General features: G+C 47.2%; 1 pseudogene; it reads right to left on the reverse strand.

Annotated features, from left to right (window-relative positions):
• Positions 1–776: 776 nt before the first annotated feature.
• LOC144123390 (uncharacterized) lies at positions 777–17066 on the reverse strand (annotated as a pseudogene).
• Positions 17067–17583: the final 517 nt, after the last annotated feature.

Genomic DNA, 17583 nt, shown 5'->3' on the forward strand with positions numbered 1-17583 from the left:
TGAGAGTAAGAAGTTTGCAGGCAAAAGGTGGATGCAGCTGGCAAAAGATAGTGTTAATTGGAGAGACATGGGAGAGGAGGCCTTTGCCCTGCAGTGGGTGTAGTAAGGCTGATGATGATGATGATGGTGCAGATCCGCACCACCCATGCCACGGTTGTAGATGCTGAAGAGGTTCTGTTGAGGCACCGTTACCCTTTCTTTCTCGGACGATGGCCATTCGTTTACAGCGCTCAAGGTTTCGATGGTGCCGTAGTTCGTAGCCATGGTCACTATACTGCTGTCTTCCTACTTTACGAAAGGAGCCTCGCTTTCGGCATCAAAACAAAAGCAGCATTTTCCATGTTCCTTTCACTGCATCTCCTTTTTCGGTCGCAGAGGGCATCCGTTCAGACGATTCTCCCGAATAGTCCCGTTTGCTCGAAATCCTAGTTTGCATAAAGACACGAGAAGGCTGCGACTTGTAAAAAAATTTTCAAAGAATACACCATGGTCGCTGGGTGCTGGTACGACTTAGAGAAGAGAAAGGACGACACGAGATCCCAGTGGCCTTGTGTCAGGTGTTGCAGACTTGCCACAATAATAATAATAATAATAATAATAATAATAATAATAATAATAATAATAATAATAATAATAATAATAATAATAATAATAATAATAATAATAATAGCCTTTATTTCCATCAACATGATGGGGGAGATTGGGGGAAAAAAGCTTGACAGCTTGACAGGTTCCCGCCCCCCCCCCCCCCCCCCATATGAATGTATGTATGTATCGAAAGGATAACAGTACCTATCGGCGCTACACAACATCCAGTTTTTGTAATCGAAGCGTATCGGCTTCTCTCTTATAAACTGCTTGCAGGAGTGATGTCCAAAATATTTTATGATTGATTAGTCTACCGGCACGATTTGATGAAAAATGCCATTCTGTCTGAACTTGTTGTTCAGGAGCTTCATCAGCGGTCCCACCTTGAACGTTCTGTCATTTGTGCCCTGAATCAAATCATCGTCGGCAAGGTGCAAAAAGCGCTTTATGGCCGCAAATCGCAGTCGGCTCATGCAGTTTGGAACACAGGAAACCCCAGCGTCCTCGTCCAGAGACCAATACATACGCTGACTAGGGAGCTTGTGATATGCATTCACCAATAGAATCCCAATGAATTTCTGCACGTCCTCTATGTTGATCACAACACCATGTTCATTGTTTTTGCTGCGCATATCTTCCGGTTTGTATCACAATGTGAGTGAGAATTTCTTCATCAAGTGTTGTGCAAAAAACCTCATTCGGAGACTTTCCAAAAAACGATGACTTGCTCCTTCGCTGCTCCGCGTTCGCCGATGCTCGTCGCGATATGCTCGCGGCCTATAGGGCGCAGGGCATACTACCAGACTCCATCAAGACGCTATTGTGGCCGCAGGGCAGTGCGCGCATACGTGAGAAAACTTTGGTGAGCCTCTGTGCATTCCTCGAACACACGGGCTTGACGTCCCGTCTGTTCTCCGTCAGGTAGTTACACGCAGTGACCGAACGCTCCGCGAGTTCTACCTTGAACGATTAATAACTGGACGCCCCACTCCAGTTGTAACCTACACAGTGCTGTGCGCGTGTGTGATTTAATTCCTCTAAAATGAACTAATCACGCGCACAACCTGGACACATTACTTATTGTGTAAATAGTTTGTACATATTACTTCTCCCCCTGTCCTCTATTCCTGTCCCCTCACCTCTTTCATTTCATTTCTCAATTCTGCCTGTTGTCCTTTATTTCCGCTGCCCCAGCTCAGGTGCTTCAGTATCGATGGCAGATGCCGGGGCTAGCAAAAATCTTTTCCTTCCTTTTTACTATTATTTTTAATAAAACCACTACCACCACCACTACCACCACGCTTCAACTGCCTCTCCTCAGCGCCATTAGTTGAAGTAGCCCAGTGGTACTCTGGCTGGCTGTTCTGCCAAGGTGGGTGCTGAATTTTTGCTTTTTGGTGCGCAGCCTTGCATTGTCAGGGGTTTCCTCACATCCATCCCACTGTAATTAGAATGTGCCTACAAAACAATATAAACACTTATGTTCATCTAGAATTCAAATCAGGATCGGTACAATGTCAGTAAGTATTTCTGTACGCACTTGAGACGTCGTTTATTACCGTATCAGTCGTACCGTCGTCGTCTCCCTCCTCCTCACCAGTGTCTACGCTAGGGTCGGGAGGGACAATAACAACATCCACAGCGACATGGGCCGCCGCCTCGAGAGCTTCAGTCAACCGACAAAACGGTCTTCTTCCAAAGAAAATACCTGGTTCCATCCCCAGGCAACCTACAACCAGAAACACATGTAAGCTCCCGCGCAGGCCAGTTGTACTATGCAAAATACACAATTGCTCCTCAAAGTTAAACAAATCACTATAGCTCTTTCTTTGTTCCTTATAAAGCTGAATCAGTGTTTTTTTTAATATACAGCGCAAAACAGCAGATAAATAGAAAGAAAGCGGTGCTCACCACAAGGATTCCACGAGCACACGTTTTCCGGGATTGTGACGTCTCATAGAATGAAAGAATGTGTTCCGAACCGATATATCGGATTAGGGGTGTCTTGCTTTTCGGCATGAGACCCCTAGTGTTCAAAGTGTCCATCTGGACACATCTGGTGTCCAATGTGCGAACTCAAGTCCAGAATATTGGTACGGGAATTTTTATCGCTCAAAAACAAGTGTAATTTGTAAAGTATGGTAGACGCTAATGGGATAAAAATATATAGAGCGCAACTTAAAACCAACAAGCACAAAGGCTAGAGCAGACACACGAACGCTTACTTCCAAGTGACGTTTATTGACAGGAACAGTTACTTATATGGTGAAAACAAAAAAACAACAACAAAAGAATATTTATTTATTTATTCTATCCTTGGTGCCACAGGCATTGCAGAGGCGGAGTAGAAAAAAACAAGAATAAAATTAGAAAAAATTACTGCAGAGAGACATATTTGAATAACACTTGAGTATACATTGTAAGCTGTGGCTTCGCGGGACATCGCGTAATCATTAAAGGGACAGCTCCTGATCACAAAAACGCCGCTCTTACTGAAAACAAAGCTCTTGTAAGGTAGAAAATAGCAAGAACCAAAATACAGGTATCGCCACCACAGGCCAATCTCGCAAGTACAAGCGTGGTGACGCCATAGGACAAGAGACGCCACCTTGGAGGAATTTTCCATCCTGCGTGGTATCGCGCATCTGACAAAGGTTGGTTGCGCAGATCAATATTGAAGTAAGTTTTGTTTTAAAACCAATAGTGCACTTTTATCACACAAGGAAGGCAGGAAAAAGACAACCTGAATGTTGGAAGCAAAGAAAACGGATGCTTGGCGGCGCCACAGGCGGCTAGGCGAGTTTCGATTTGTTATAGCGCTTCGCATCTATGAGCTTCGCGTGCCCCGTGGTTTTGTTTTTGATGCGCTTCGATTTACAAGCGCCGAACAGCAGAGGAACTCCAAGTGTCGCTTCAAGTGCTGGTTAACCTTTGAAGGAGCCTGTTAAGGCTTGTCAGATGAGCGCCACGGTCGATGAAAAGCTATGGTGACACGATGGTCGGTGATCGTACAAGGCAGCACTTGTGTATTCGCACGCTTGCCCGGCGAGACATTCCCAGCTGTGCCAGTCAACTTCAAACTACTTAACGGAAATCGTTTATTAGGGACGGGAGACAAGGTACAAGGCAGTTCAGAAAAATTGCTGATGGCCTAGCTCTGTTAGGCCAGGATATATCTAGCGAAAGCGCGGAGATTTCTGCATCAGAAGAGTGCATTCACTAGATGCGCCTTCATTGACGGCAGTAACTTGAGCCGTCGTGGCGGAGCGGCAGCGTTTCCGCCTCAAACGCCGAAGGCCCTGGTTCGATTCCGAACCTCGGCGCCGTACTTCTTTTGTTTTATTCAGCGAGTGGGCATGGGGTTTCAGTGGCTCCCATGGATGCCGCTGCCGAATACGTTGGTTAGCGGCTAAGCGTAGGCTCTGTTAAGGCGTGTTTATGCTGCGGCGAGGCGAAGTCACGTCGGTCAAAGCGAGACCCTCTATACTCCAACTGCGCTTGACCGCCGACGCGTTCGGCGGCTTCGGCGCACTCTGACCGCACTGGCGGGGAGACTGGAGCATGTATATATTTCGCGCCAAGTGCGCCAGCCGCCGCCGGCCCGGCCAGACTGATTTGGCTCGCGGCAAGGTGCGCGTTATATTCAATAGCTGCGGCAGTTGGGCGGAGCTGTTCTTTTCGAGGTCGGCTATTTTAATCCATTCACAGTGCATATCTGAAGGTACATGTAAGTTGGCGAGAGAGCCAGATCCACCGGACCCGTTGGATCTAGCGGAAGCCGTTGAAGCGTCCTGCGCCGGCTTTGGTTTCAAGCCGCCGACTTTAAACGCGACCGCCCTCGAGCACCCATTTGTTTTTTTGTGGCAAAAAATAAATAATTTGGCCCTTGCAACCGTGGGAGATCTCGACGCCGCCTGCTGCACCGTGCAACCGCGCCGTTCAAGGAATCACAATCCGTTGGCCCCAAAGCCCCGGCCAGCCTCCGATGGGCGCAATGCGCCGACTTTGTCCTGGCTTCTTGCGACTCCCCGCACTGGGGTTATGATATTTAGTTTGCAACGGCTGCTCTCTGAGGAAGGGGGAACCGGCGCCTAACCTAACCGTGCTCCCTCAAAAACATCGCACGCTCTGTGGGGCTGAGGTCGCTGAAATGCAGGCCAGAGTTTTGGCGAGAACTACGTCCTCGGGTTCGGGAACGGGGTCCATCGTAACGCTGGCAAGACGCCGGTGCAAACGTAAACGAAGCGACGGTGGCGACCCCCGATAGATGCCTTCAACGTGCGGCGGCGGTAGCTTTCATTTCGGCAGCTGCTATACCGCACCGATAGCCGCCAGGAATCACAGAGTCTCCGTTTACGTCACGTTTCACGTCACTCCGTTCTGTGCCGTCATAAGAGTTCTCGAGTTTGAATCGGAGCAGCGGGAAAAAATTTTTCAACTTCGAATCCAAATTTCGTTGAAATAAATGCATCTTTCGCTTCCGGACAAGCGTCAACAAAGGCATGAAATGCCGAACTATCAGATATTGCTAACAAAAAAAAATTTGATAGGGTTCTCCTCAGTGTCCCTTTAAGGCCGGCAATATCGGCGGGAGGTGATTCTAGTCGCCTGAGGTACATTATGGAAAATGAGAATAACTGCGCAAAAAGGAAGGGACAAGAGATAAGAAGCACAGAAACACACGAGACAAGCGCAGACTAACAACTGGTTTATTGCACCAACGCCTCCTTCCTTCGACAACAAAGCGCATGCGCACCAACAGCAAAGACAAAAGCCATAATCATCACGCCAAACCAAGAAACTCCAACTCCTTGCGGTACAGGTGTATGGAAGCCTCGCTAACACATTTGTCAGGCCCTAATCTCGCGATTTCCAAGGCTTCAATAACTTCACGTTCTTTCTTATCCCTCGCGCATCCGATAATCTTAGTGCTGCCGAAAAGTGGAGTGCAATCTTTATCGTCATGCTTGCAGATCTTGCAATGGCTAGGCAGATGCTGCCCTCTAGAATCAGCTAAGGAATTGGCATGCTCTAATATTCTAATGTTGATGCATCGGCCAGTTTGCTCTAGTACACCTTACCACAGCTCAGCGGAATCTGATGGATTACATTCACCCTGCATTGCACAAGCTTGTTCCTGTGGTTGGTGCTACACTCAATCTTCTTTTGCCTATGTGGTATGACCAAATTGCACAAACGCGACAGCTTGCAAGGCGCCGAAAAAAGGACCTCTACGCCGAATTTACCGGCGACCCTCTTCAGGCCGTGCGACACCCTGTGAACATAGGGAATTACTTCATACTTCCGCCTCTCCTGGGCATCCGTACATGCCCAAGGTATGCTGGGCGTACATGCCTAGGTCAAAAAAGGCACTCCTGCCCTTCAACTCGTCCCATTCGAAGCTGGTCAAGAGGGGTATTTCGTCAACTTGCCTCAGGACTTCTTTAACCAAGTCCTGCCCTCACATGGTTAAGGCTAGCTTTGATGTACAGCTGGATCGCCTTCGGTTCGCCGGTTTTCCGCTGGCCCTCCTTCGGGGTGTTGCCGAGTCCCTGTTGAAGTCCTTCCGCCCAAACTCAAAGCCTCGTGGGGCGGATGCCCAGGAGAGGCGGAAGTATGAAGGAATTCCCTATGTTCACAGGGTCTCGCACGGCCTGAAGAGGGTCGCCGGTAAATTCGGCGTAGAGGTCCTTTTTTCGGCGCCTTGCAAGCTATCGCGCTTGTGCAATTTGGTCATACCACATAGGCAAAAGAAGATTGAGTGTAGCACCAACCACAGGAACAAGTTTGTGCAATGCAGAGTGAATGTAATCGATCAGATTCCGCTGAGCTGTGGTAAGGTGTACGTAGGGCAAACTGGCCGATGCATCAACATTAGAATATTAGAGCATGCCAATTCCTTAGCTGATTCTAGAGGGCAGCATCTGCCTAGCCATTGCAAGATCTGCAAGCATGACGATAAAGATTGCACTCCACTTTTCGGCAGCACTAAGATTATCGGATGCGCGAGGGATAAGAAAGAACGTGAAGTTATTGAAGCCTTGGAAATCGCGAGATTAGGGCCTGACAAATGTGTTAGCGAGGCTTCCATACACCTGTACCGCAAGGAGTTGGAGTTTCTTGGTTTGGCGTGATGATTATGGCTTTTGTCTTTGCTGTTGGTGCGCAAGCGCTTTGTTGTCGAAGGAAGGAGGCGTTGGTGCAATAAACCAGTTGTTAGTCTGCGCTTGTCTCGTGTGTTTCTGTGCTTCTTCTCTCTTGTCCCGTCGTTTTTGCGCAGTTATTCAGATTTTCCATAAAGTACGCGGAAAAAATGAATGAGAAAAATATCTGGTATTGCAAGAATCAAAACCGGCTTTATGAGGTTGATCAGTACGATGGGAGACATAAAACGGCTGTGGGATAAGGCGACCACGGCGTATGCGGTCATGGTACAATTTGTGAAACAAAGCAATACGAGACACTTTGGGACGAAGCGAGAGCAAAGGAAGAGAAAGACTAGATTTCATTGTAGTTATGCTTGCAGTGCGGTTGTAATTTGTGAGAATGAAAGGCACAGAGCTATATTGAACCATCTCAAGAGCGTTAATATGAATGTCATAATTAGGATTCCAGACTGAAGTTTCATACTCCAGTTTGGAGCGAATGATTGTTTTATATACAAAAAGTTTCAAAAGAAGAGGGAACGTTGAAAAAATTGCGACTTTAGTAGCCTAGTATGCGATTAGCATTATTGATTACGCGTTCGATGTGAAGAGACCAGCTTAGGTTATCAGTGATGTTAGCGCCAAGGTATTTATATGATGTTACAGACTCTGAAGAAATGTTATCAATGTAATACGAAGACGGGGCGGTAGATTATCTTGAAACACGTATGATTTTGAATTTTTTAATATTTAGTTGCATTGACCATTATTGACCATTTCTTGCACCAGTTAGCTACAGGGTTAAGGTCACACTGAAGTAGACAGCTGTCATTAGTATTGGTTATTTCTCTAAAAACACAATCATCCGCAAAAAGAAGGGTATGAGAGTGAACAAGAGACGGAAGGTCATTGATGTACATTAAGAACAAGAGAGGCTCAAGGACTGTGCCTTGAGGAACGCCTGAATGCAGTTCAGTAAAACCGGAATTAAAACCATTAGTGGTAACAAACTCTGAGCGATTGACGAGAAAACACTCAATGCATTTCAATAGATTAGGGTCAATATTATGGTTATTTAGTTTCAATTAGAGGAGTCTGTGACAGTCCTTATGGAAAGCTTTACTAAAATATAGGAATATACAGTCAGCTAGTGATGATTGGTCAAGGATACGGTGTAATGCATGTGTAAAACATTTTAGATGAGTTTCGCATGAGTAAAATTTTCGAAAACCGTGTTGTCCCGATGAGAAGAAAACGTTTGATTCAAGAACACAGGAGCATGGACTGTTGGGCGAGTCGGTGCGTTGCAAACACGTACAAGCTCACAAAAACACAGACACGAAGAAGGAGACTTAGGCACCACGAGCGCTTTTTTTTTACAGAAACACACATTAATGCTGGGAATAACAGCGCTGAGACGAGGGACAAAGAAAGAAGAAGACAACAGGACAGCGCCGGTCCTGTTGTTTTCTTTCTTTGTCCCTCGTCTCAGCGCTGTTATTCCCAGAAGTATATACCAACTGGCTCAACTCTCCGTTTTATTGAAACACACATTAAATCGACCTCGCTGCATGGCGTCATCTGACCGCGCTACCGACCTAAATTGTCCACGCTAAGAAAATTAATTTCTTTGGCTGTCAGTGCAACAGATGGTGCGCTGACGCATGACACACCTGCTTTCCTAATCAGATCTGCTTCTATTATTTATCTTACATCCTGGCATTTGTGCTTGGCTGCTATCTTGCACGCGCTGAAGAACGGTTTACATGAAATTTTTGTTCTTTTCAGCGCAGTCATAGCAATGCACAGATAGATTTCCGTCCCTGTAATTGCCTACTTTCCTCCTGTGCTCAAGCAGTCTTTCATTTAGGCATCGGCCAGTTTGACCTATGTACCTAGAGCCACACGAAAGGGGAATTTCGTAGACCACACCAGAAGCACATGCCAGAAAAGGATCACGGTGTTTGATAGTGCATGGCTCTTTGGGCTTATGGAACGGATTAGTCATTTTCACCACCTTTTCCAGCTTTTCATTAGTAGAAGCGCTCGTGGTGTCAAAGTCTCCTTCTTCGTGTCTTTGTGTTTTTGTGCTTTTGTACGTGTTTGATTCAAGAAAATTAACAAGATTTGTAAATATTATTTGTTGAAACATTTTGCTGCATGTGCTAGTTAGAGAGATTGGAGGATAGTTGAGGGGCGATGTTCTGTTACCCGACTTGTAGACTGGAATCACCTTCCCAATTTTCCACTCTTTCGGTAGGATAGATTGGTCATAAGATTGTGGGAAAGTTTTTGTTAGCATAATGGAAACATAGGCTGAAGTGTTTTTCAAAAACTTAGCTTTAGTAAGATCACAGCCTGGAGCGGAATGAAGATTGAGGTTATCAATAAGTTTTATGACACCAAAAGTATCAATAATATTGGCGACATAGTTGCGTATTGGTGATTATGAACTGAAGGCATGTGTGCAGCAGATAAGACCGAACAGTCCTCCGCGAATGGTTAAGAATTGAGACAACAAGGTCTGAAGGAATAGGGTCACCAGAGGAGTCGTTGATGACGATATTTTCATCAGTCCTGCTATGATTCAAGAATTTTGAAAGCCAGCCGTTCCGTAGGACTCGATGGATGGATGAATGGATGGATGGATGGATGGATGGATGGGTGGACGGATGGACGGACGGATGGATGGACGGATGGACGGACGGACGGATGGATGGATGGATGGATGGATGGATAAGTCTGAACCCTTTAAATCGGGCGGTGGTTCAAGCCACCTAGCCATGACTTGTGAAATTTTACTCTGGTCTTCATTTTAGCCACCAATCTGATAACCTTCGCTTGGTTACTTCTACCCGCTTAAAATCTACTTTTCCTTCACTGTCCTTAAACCCCAATGCCTTGGAGAAATCAGCCACGCTGCTTTCCCCTCTAGGGTGACGAACTTTAGAGAAAAGTATCAAGTTTTCAGCAGTTTCCTCCTCCTCTCCGCACGCAACGCACAGCGTGTCTATCTTGTGGTAGCTGACTCTGTCTTAGCCCGCAAAACTCCCGTCCTGGCCTCAAACAACAAAGAGCTTCCCCTACAATTATCATAGATATTTTCGTTGGCAATTTCCTGCCTAAAGATCGATGCTTGCAAGGAGCCAGCGCCACACTGCGGCTTGAGAAGACGCACAAGGCCGCGGACGAAAAACAAAGCGGAAGTGACACGTGGCTTAGAGCGCGCCGCGGACGAAGAAGACAAAACGGAAGTCAGACGTGGCTTAGAGCGCGTGAGGGGAGAGAACAGGAAGAACGCGGTCGACGACGGACGTGTCAGCTGGCTCCCCGAGTTTCCAGGCTTTGATCTCAGCCGCAGACGTCCGGGCTACCAGACCTAGACAGCCGTCGTTCAGAGTCTGAGCCACCAAACCCAGGCGCCGCTGTTCCCTTCCTGTCCGGCAGCCTCTTAGCACGGGCCGCCTCCGTCGCCACCGCTACTTGCCGACCTTCCCGACTTGGGGGCTTCACCCGGATCCTGCAAGTGTGGCGGCTTCCTGCGGCAGCGTTGAGGCCTGCCGTGGACAGCGCTGTCAACCGTACGTCAACACTGTGAGGCTGACGGCTGCCGTGGAGACTGCTGTGCATACTACGTCTCCATCAGGGCATCGACCGGAGCCCACAGGCTGCGCTGCAGCCACGCCACACCTCCTCGCTCGATGCACCAACTACCCACAAGGCTCATCACTGGGACGCGAGAAACTTGAATGCAGTTTTCCCCTTTTCGTTGACTCTCTCCTTTACCTATTGCCAGTGTTTTGTTTGGTTTTTAATATAACGCGTAGTAAATTTAACCTGCAGTCTTTCCCCTCACAATGCTCTCTTCTACGCAACTAAGAAATTCATCCTGAGGGATTGAATAGTAGAGGCTCTTAACATGAATGGAACACACCGAAAGCACTTTTTCCGACGTCTTGAGAAAAGCCGACTTCATTGGACTCCGTGCTTGGAATGGGTCTTAGACGGGCAACTTGTTAAGCTGGTGCTGTAGGTAATCTGCTATAGATTTCTGTCATGTGTCATTCTCCGAAATTATAGCGCGAAGTTTTTGCTCCGGCTTGTGAGTTCTGACGGTAAAGAATGCATTCAGTTCAGATCTTTTACTTTTCTCAGTTGCGCGAACCAGTCCATCCAATTCAGTCCTTTGCACAAATTATTGGCTTTACTTTTTATTTTCGCCAGCACCGTGCGGTCTGTCATATTAAAGAGGGTGTCAAGAGCATCTGATGCCTTTGACAGCAACATATTTGTGCGAAGCACAGCAAACCCAACCTCTTTATCTGCTGTCAAGAGGGACAATTACCGTCCTTTCAAGTAGGAAACAACAAAGATTGTTTTGCTCTTCTTGTACGTCATTGCCTCGGAGAGCATACTGTATAAATAAGGTCAGTATGGTGTATCGGGGTTTAACGTTCCAAAGCGACTCAGGCTATGAGAGACGCCGTAGTGAAGGGCTCCGGAAATTTCTACCACGTGGAGTTCTTGAACGTGCACTGACATCGCACAGCACACGGGCCTCTAGAATTTCGCCTTCATGGAAATTCGACCACCGCGGCTGGAATCGAACCCGCGAGTTTCGGGCCAGCAGCCGAGTGCCATAACCACTCAGCCACCGCGGCGGCTCTGCATAAATACGTTGCAATAATTTTTCCGAAATAGAGGTGAAATTTCAGCGCTTCTGTCCGTGTGACCCTCCTTGTTTCTTGTCCGTTGTTTTTTTTGCGCTGGTTTTTATTATAGAGAGACTTGCTTTGTGCTATGAAAAAGTGTGTTGCTAAGTTGAAGTACGGTCATGGTCTGTTATGTCAAAGTTTACTATTAATATGCGGTGATGTTGAGAGCAACCCGCGTGCCGATTTTGATACACACGAGACGAATTAGGATAATGAAGCCATGGATGGAATTTACACGCTGTAATAGAACGACTAGAACTTTTGAAACCATTTTGCTAGCGCTTAGTGAACCCACGAGAGTAAGAACACAAATATACAGGACAGACGCTAGTCTCGTTTGTTTTTTCGTGTGTTCTGTTTCGTGTGTTCACTAAGCGCTAGCAAAATGATTTCGAACGCATTCCAACTAGCCCATGTTTCCGCCTTATGAAGTGACTAGTACTTTGCCAGTCGCAGTTCCTTCAGGAACTGCATAAGATTAAACAGCAGGAGGACGCTACAAGTACGTCCTTAAAATGTTTACTGGACAGGATAGCTACACTAGTGAACGACATGCATTCCTCACGGCTGGCCGCATAGGCTGGTGATTCAAACGCATCTTCGTGTGTTGACACCTTGTCCGCGGACGTGGCCTATCTTAAGGCCTGTTTCTAAGATGTTTCCAATAGGTCCCGCAGGAAGAATTTGCCTATTCTAGGTCTAAATGACTCTAACAGAGTAGGTCTGAATCTGAAAAAAAAAAATACGCGCGACTTCTTCTCGTCTCACCTTAACCAAACAGTTCCACCTGAAAGCGTGGAAAGGGCTCATCGAATACGTCGCTTTGTTGAAGGCAAGCACTGACCGATTGTGGTTAAATTTTGCAGTTATGAAATCAAAGACAATATCTTATCCTGCGACCCTAAGATAAAGGACACTAAGTTTGCCATACCCGAAGACTTCACGCCCGCAGTCAGAAAGACAGGCTTCAGGCTTGCACAGTACGCACGTGACCTGGCTTTTCCTTCCAAGGTGACAAGAAAATTCAAACAGCGCTAGTCAACTGCACCAGAAAGAACAGGAGACAAACACGGCGCTGAACTTACAACTGATTTATTTGAAGAAAGACGTGAATTTGTACCCACAAAACTGGGCGCACATGCGCTCATTCATACATCGATGTTCACGTAAAACACTACAAAATGCCACAATATTCGCACGTGCTGTACCTGCCCTCCAAGCTACCCTTTGTGTAGTAATGTCATTTATTTCGCTGACGAAATTGCAGAAGTTTCGCTAACGCAACCATTAATTTTTCTGATAATATGAAATGCTTTGGCGACTTCTCGGGTAGTCTTGTCATTATGAAAAACTAACTATTCTGTGTCGTCAAACAATGGTACGCATTTACACACACCAGAATGTTTTGCCAGGTTCGTGTATATTTTATCCAATGAATTGGCATTGTGCACAAGTTTAATATTGATGCTACGGCATGTTTGGCCTATGTAAGACCACATGATAATGAAATTTGGTATACAACGCCCGTTGGATCAATATTAAGCATTATGCATTAAGCATTAATTACATTTATTACTCTCTTCTACATAATAAACTTTTTTGTGCGCTGAAAGTTGTTTTCACGCGTTCGGATCCGTCGTATTTCAGAATTCTATTGGTATCTCTTTGGCCGGCTTCTGAGAACTTTTGACGGTTTATCTTAATTCTACTCTCATTTCATGGGGTGAAAGTAATTTTATTAAAAAAAAAACGTAGTTTGAATCAGCTGTTGCATTGCTCGAATCCTAAGCGATATTTTCCTCGCCCATTATGAGCAATTGCTAGAAGAGCAGCTTTCTTCGTCAGCTGCTGTAAAGATCTTCAGAGTCGTCGATGACTACCTAATCATTTTGGCCAGTAACGAATTTACTTTCCCTAATGTCGTTCCAGATGTGCTCTCTCTTCGTTTGAAAAGTGCCTCGTGCCCCTCGTTCTGAGCCTTGAGTTTCCCGAGAGAGGGTCTCTACGCTTTTTTTTGACTTAAGGCTATCGAGAGCAGAAAACCACCTATGATTGTTAAGAAAAGCATCGTGAGCCTGTGCTTCACAAATGCCCTAATGAAGTCCTGTGCACCCTCTATAAGCCATAGCTTCAAACAGCAGACTCATCGGCTGGTAAAAACTGGCTACCCTGATCACCTGCTGGCTCTCTCTTGAGGAAACTCAAAGGAAGTGAAGAGAGTGCTGCCCCGGGCCAACAACACAAGGTTGCTCTGGCGCCCTACCTGCACAACATTTCTCACAGGCTTGAAAGGATCGGGTGTCCGTGTTGTGTTCTCGGCGGCCGACAAGCTAACCAAGGTGCTCGATCCAGTTAAACACCAGGCACCTTTTGTTCCTTGCGAAGTTTGTGTGGTCTATAAAATTGTTTTGAGCTGTGGCATGGTCTACGTGGGGCGAACCGTGCGTTGCCTCAATGAGCGTCGTATGAGCATTTTAATAATGCTTACAACACTGTAAAGAGAAGCCTGGGAGCCCACTGCCTAAAATGCCCCTCGCGTTCCTTTGAGCCTTTTCTCCATGAATGCACTGTCATCGCGAAAAATGCAAATGAGCTCATACTGAAATCATAGAAGCTGCCCACATTCTAAAGCTAGGAGAAGATTGCTTAAGCATACCTTCGATAGCTGTAATAAAACGGCATACTTTTTGAGCCAGGTTCTGTTAGGGTAATTAAGTTCTTCAATAACCTCAGTTTTAATGGATGGGTTTTGAATTCAGCTTTTGGCTATTATTGGCCCTTTTGGCATTTTTTTCATCCTGCTTTTAACGGCCTTTTTGGCTCTTTTAATTTATTTTATTTTCAATCTGCTTTTAACAGCCTTTTGGCGTCATTTTTGCATTTTGGCTTTCATGTTTTCATCACGAATTGTCTTTTGTTACTCTGTTACTTCTTAGCGAGGTCATCCTTTACCAGCCCTTCCATTTTAGTGTGCCTCCCAATTACAGCATTTTTTCTCGTGTCTGTTTCACCTCTGCTATCTTTTGTAGCTATGGCTACACTGCGCCAGCCACATAACGAGGTCAGCGTGGCTGCGTGCTGAGCCGTGCCACTATCCCTCCGCCAGCTGTGCGCATGCGCGGAGTGACGTCAGAGCACGCAGCTGGTGTGCGCTGCACGCCTACATAACGTTAGCATTTCGCGCCTTCAGCGTGGCGGCGCCGTGGCCACCGTGTCAGATGCCCGCGAAACGGAGTGAGGGAGGAGTGGAGAGGAGGAGAGGGAGAGAGTTGATCCACGTCCAGGGATGAAGATGAAGAAGGAACGCCCAGCGAAACGCAGCGGCGAAACACTGACATTGCAATTCGGCTCAGCGCGTTCCACTCGGCCAGCTGCAGCTATCGCGTCACTCCAGCTTTAACAAGAGCTAAACCACAGCCATTTTTGGTCGCTTTCAAGCCCAGCAGCTGTTCCCTATGCTTTGCCGCCGACTTTTCTTATATATACTTTATCGTATCGGGCGTGGCACGAGCCGCGCGTCGACAAAGTGCATGACGCCGACAGGATGCTTTCAGCGCTAGGGATGCACACCCTTTCCGAGTTGCGGTATATAAGTGACTGATGAATAAACCTACTCGTTGTTGTTCACCTTCCTTGCGGCCGGCCATGTCCTGTCTGCGTTTTACAACGATACATGGCGTCAGAAGTGGGGTCGCCGCCGATTCCCTTTCTTGGTAAACCGAACATTTCTACTATAATTGACTTCCTAAAGCCACCAGGTCCGCTGACAACTGCTGGGGAAATTGCCAAGAACTGGCAGGCTTTCAAGCAACGCTTTGAAATTTTTTTGGCCGCATCAGAAACTGCCGACAAGCTGCGCACGCAAGCGGCGAAGACAGCTAGCGCTTCTTCTGAGTACCGGGCACGATGAAGCCATCGAGATATCCAACATGTTCAGCTTCGGCGAGGGTGAAAGAGCCACTACGAAACCGCCGTGCAGAAATTTGACGCCTGCTGCTCAGCGCAGCTGAACGAGATACATGAACGCTACATCTTCCGCACGAGTGTCCAAGGCCCTGGTGAGCCCTTCGAACCATTCCTTCGAGACCTGAAGGAGCAGGCAGTTCAAAGAATGCTTGGCGTCGTCAATTATTTCAGCAAGTTTATGCCGTCGTTAGCGCAGAGGGCGACGCTACTCAGATGTCTCACCAAGCAAAATGCGGCCTTTGACTGAACGCCAAATCATGCGCAATAATGGAAGCCGCTATGCGACAGTCCAAGCAAACGGCCTATGACGGACCACGAGGCCGTGCTGCTGCAGGACCACGGTAACACGTGGAAACATCGTTATTCGCAAATTGAAAAGGAGGCAGTGGCTGTGGTGTACGGTTGTGAAAAGTTTAATAATCTCTTCGTATACGGCCGCAGGGTGATTGCTGAAACAGATCATCACCCTTTGATAGCTATATCGCAGAAGGCCATTGGGGACATGCCCCCGAGGTTGTAGTGGCTCTTTTTACGCCTCCTTTGCTACGACATAAAAATGCAATTCATTGCAGGCAAGGAGCTACTGCTGGATGATATGTTGTCGCGGGAAACAACCGGGTCCAGCACAATCAACGACAAAAAGGATGACGTGGAAATACATGCAGTAAGTGTTGTCTCTTCACTCGTCACCAAAAATACCTGGAGGAGGTTGGCCGAGGAAAGTAGCCGCGACGACGAACTGAAGCAAGTGCTTAAAAATTTGGAGGCATGAAGAGCGCTAACAGGCCACTGGAAATCACTTGAAGAAGAGCTTTCCCACGTGAAGAAAGTCTTGTTGAATGGGTGCAAAGTCGACGCCTTCCTTTTGCGTATACTTTCCGCCATTGAAGCCAACTATAGCGCGGGAAAAATAAATGGGGTCGACAAATTTGCTGACGTCAGTTCCATGGGAGTTCTGGAACCGGACACTGCCGTAGCAGTCGATGCGCTCGCTGATGACTTGCAGTAGAGTGGCACGCAGCAGGGGGTAGTACTGGTCCTTAATGCCTAAGCAAAGGCAAATTATACCGACGGGTCTTGTTGCGGGTACCTCATGAATGCAGCAGTTTGTCAACACGTAGGGTTCTTCCATCTGGAGCACACTGATTGACTTCTGGAGGTAGATGCTGAGAGGCTTTTTCCACGGGCTCCACTCGCTGACAATGACTGGGAAGGGATACCAGCCTTCGTAAGTTTCTGCTGCGAAGAATGCTTCGAGGCAAATTCTCTTCCGGTCCTTGACCGAAGCTGCCAGTCTTGTGAGGTTCGCCTTGGTTCATCTTCATTTACCATCTCTCTTGAGCTTCCTATGACGTGTAGCGATCAATAGAAAGTTGCTCGTGAAGGCTTCCTCTCCCTTGCGTTCGTGCTCCACCGAGCTGAGAACGGCGAAGCTCTCGTCTTTACCGGTCTGCACAAGTGTTATGCCTACTTCCTTGAGCGAAGGTACTGTATAACAGAAGTCGATGCGGGAACCCTTGCTGGCGACAGAAGGTAGCCAGTCAACGCCTTCCTGGATGCACTGGTCAGTCTCTTCCTTAGTTCGTGGCCACGAGGCGGTAGCATGCAGCAGGGAGGAGAGGTCTCTGATGTCTATCGAGAACGCGCTCATGCCAACGGGGCAGACTTTTTGCAGGCGCTCTATTAAGGCGAAAGCCTGTAATGGCTCATGCTCGCGTCCATCCGTCTGTTACGCTCTTCTACTCGGTAAGAAAGAACTCTCTGCCCGATGGGATTTGAACCACCATCACTCCGTTCCGCAGCCGAGCGTGCTAACGACTACGCTACTTCCTGCGTACGAATATGTAGTTCTCCTTGTCCAGGACGCTGGAGAGTCTTTGCAGAAAGGCGTCGAATCAGATGGATGCCTTCCAAACGTCCTCCAGTGTCTCCAGCATTTAAGATTCACAAACAATTGCGTGCCTAATTAACGTCTTAACCACATATTAGTGACACAAGCAGCAACACCGTGCTTAATGCTTTCGCCTCACCGCACTTTAGGTCAACAAAGTGCACCCCTCCCCCCCCCCCCCCCTGAATTTTTTATTGCCACGGAATTTCTTACCAGGTAGGGGTCTTCGATCTTGAGCCCAGCGAGAGACTGCATGCTGCACTAGTCATGTTATTGC

This window comes from Amblyomma americanum, chromosome 3 (genome assembly GCF_052857255.1).
Source record: "Amblyomma americanum isolate KBUSLIRL-KWMA chromosome 3, ASM5285725v1, whole genome shotgun sequence".
Lineage (NCBI taxonomy): Eukaryota > Metazoa > Arthropoda > Arachnida > Ixodida > Ixodidae > Amblyomma > Amblyomma americanum.